Genomic DNA, 3012 nt, shown 5'->3' on the forward strand with positions numbered 1-3012 from the left:
TAGGTCAAGAAATGCCAAGGACTGCTGGCAGCTACCAGAAGCCAGGAGAGAAGTGTGGAGCAGATTCTTCCCTGCAGACTGCAGAGGGAACTTTGATTCCAGACTTCTGGCCTCCAGAACTGGAGGGAATAAATTTACATTGTTTTAAGCTACTCAGCTTGTGGTAATTTGTTATGGCAGCCCTAGGAAACAAATATAGCTCTATTGGCTCACATTTTAAATGTCTACCATATTTGCATAAATTATGCAAATTCCTTATATTATCCGTTAACTACTATAACTGTAGGCTACCACTGACCTAGAGACAGCTGGTGATGCCTTCCACTCAACCAACAGCAGAAAAAGCAGGCCCCAAAGGCTTTTCTGCTCTGAAATGGGGTCTCAAAAGGCAAAATAGTTTAAGAGAGGTAGAGATGGAAAAGGGAGATGAGTTTGGGGCATGATAAGGGTAGAGAAAGGAGGGCCATTTGTGTGTGTGTCAGTGGGAGGGATAATTTTTCAATGAACAGTCTCAATCCCTTGCTACTCTCCCACATGTTCCTTTCAAAGGGAGCAAAGTAGAAAGATAGATTTCATAGAGTTCTATTTTACTAGTGGGAAGGGTTGCCATGCCTTAAAGGCAGGTGTCTCTCTTTTCCTCCTTCAGTACAGCAGGCTTCCTGTTTGCTTGTCTTCCTGTCTCATGTTCAGGTACAGTAATCAGTATTCGTTTCCTGTCCCCGTACAGCTAGCCACTTGGGAATGCCTTTCTGCAGGAAGCAAGGCTTGCCTGTTCTTTCCCTTGGGTTGCTGGGCGTGTGGGGCAGGCCCTCATCTGTGAGATTAGTTTGAGGACTTGGAAGGTGAGTGGGGTCTATCTGCCTGGCTGTGCCATGCATGCACACCCTGAGTGCCCAGGATGGGTGGAGTTAGAAGACAGGAGGCCCTATTCCAAGCACAAGCCAAAACTCTCTTCCCCAATAACGTTTACCCAATGCCTTGCTTTAGGGTAGGCATCAGGCACCTGCTTAGCCATTAATATAATATTTTGGCCTTCTGTTTGGAAAGTAAGCTTTGTATCTACACTTTCTTGACCAGAATCCTTGCAGGAGGAAAGTATCTTAAGCCTAGAACCCTTTAAAGTTAATGTGAGATGCTTATGGGCATCCTAGAAGAGATCTAGAACTCATCAATGCCCAAAAACCTAGAGTAACATTTTTCTTAAGGAATGTGTCTCATGAGTCTAGGGGAGAACTGAGAACCAAAATCCAACCTGCTCTGGAGACAGCCACGATGGCTGGTCTCCCATGACCTCCAGCTCGGCTACATCGCAGCCCAGTCATGGTAGTCTGCGTGAGGGTAAATGTGTCCCCTGATTTCCTGAACTGAACTGCAAAAGCAGCTCTTCTCTTCTCTTAGAAATGATGATTGGCTGTGAGTGAAATTCATTATAAATACTCCCAGATCATTGATACATTCATATGTGTATACCCACCTGTTACTGCAACAGACATTTCTAGCATTGTTTTCAAATAGCAAATGAATTCAAACTTTCTCTCAACTGACCCAGAAATGAATTTCCCAAACAGGGCTTTTCTGTATTGTGAGGGCTGCATTTATTCCAGAAAGCAACTTGACCTAGTTAGGGCATGAAAGGATTCTGGCTATGTCCATCATAGAGAAAAAGAGTTAACAGTTATCAAAGAGCCCAGTCAACCTCAAATCAGGAACAGTCATTTTTAGGCTCTGTGAAAGTCAGGCGACAGATTAAAGCTGCAGTTTTTGAAAGTTGTTGCTGGTGGTTTTGTCATCACCGATTTTTTAGCTTGTTCGTGACGTCTTTGTTCACCTCATTGAACTGTGGCCTCTCTGTTTCGTATCTGAGTGTACCTGTTTGAAATTAGTAGGACCAACACTCATAACATCTCATCTTTTTATAGAACTCCCAGAGAATCAGGCCAGTCCATTTTACGCTTTATTTTTGCATACAATCATTCATGGATCTTGCCAAACGCCTCTTCCTTTGAGTAGGTCTAAGATGGGTCTGAGATTCAGTATTACTAACAGACTCCCAGATGATGCCGATGCTGCTTGTTCCCCGGACCTCATTCTAGTAGCCAGCTTTTAGGGAATCTAGGCAAATACTACCAATATTATTAGCCATAGTCATTAAGTATTTGCCATTTTCCAAACACTATACAAATTAAGTTCTTAACAAAATATGATACTTAATTTAATTCTCACAACTTTATAATGTAGATATTTTATTTAGCCAGGACTTCTTTAGTTTCAAGTGATGGGAACCCAACTACAACTAATGCAAATGAAAAGGAACGATATTGGGACACATAGTAGCAAACTGTAGGGGTGAAGCTGGGTGGCCTCATGACCTCAGCAACTGGGGATAAAGGTCTCCTGGAGTGTGATCAGCCTGATAGCTGTGATGGATAATTTTATGTGTCATCTTGGCTAGGCTATGATTCCAGGTGTTTGGTTAAATTCTCATCTAGATGTTGCTGTGAAGGTATTTTGAAAATCTTATTAGTATCTTTAATCAATTAACTTAAAGGAAAGGAGATTATCCTTGATAATGTGGGTAGGCTTCATCCAATCAATTGAAGGCCTTAAGAGAAAACACAAACAAACACAGGTTTCCTAGAGCAGAAGAAATTCTGCCTCAGGACTACAGCATCAAATCTTGTCTGAGTTTCTAGCCTGCTCGCTTTCCCTGTGAATTTCAGACTCGAGATAACAGCATCAACTCTCAGGTTTCCTAGAGCAGAAGAATTCTGCCTCAGGACTACAGCATCAAATCTTGTCTGAGTTTCTAGCCTGCTCGCTTTCCCTGTGAATTTCAGACTCAAGATAACAGCATCAACTCTTGCCTCAATTTCCAGCCTGCCTGTCTGCCCTACAGATTTGGACTTGCCAGCCCCTACAATTGTGTGACCCAATTCCTCAAAATAAATTTCATATATATCCTATTGGTTCTGCTCTGTTTCTCTAGAGAACTCTGACTGTAATGTATGCTCT

At 42.4% G+C, this 3012-nt stretch overlaps 1 long non-coding RNA gene across 1 annotated transcript; it reads left to right on the forward strand.

The window, feature by feature from the left end:
• The first annotated feature begins 297 nt into the window (after positions 1 to 297).
• On the forward strand, positions 298 to 2924 carry LOC143648102 (uncharacterized). The gene is made up of 3 exons (XR_013158367.1): positions 298 to 407; positions 647 to 690; positions 2721 to 2924. It is a non-coding gene; the product is annotated as an uncharacterized LOC143648102 (long non-coding RNA).
• The last annotated feature ends 88 nt before the right edge of the window (positions 2925 to 3012 follow it).

The sequence above is a fragment of the Tamandua tetradactyla genome, chromosome 10, assembly GCF_023851605.1.
Source record: "Tamandua tetradactyla isolate mTamTet1 chromosome 10, mTamTet1.pri, whole genome shotgun sequence".
In the NCBI taxonomy this organism is placed as follows: Eukaryota; Metazoa; Chordata; class Mammalia; order Pilosa; family Myrmecophagidae; genus Tamandua; species Tamandua tetradactyla.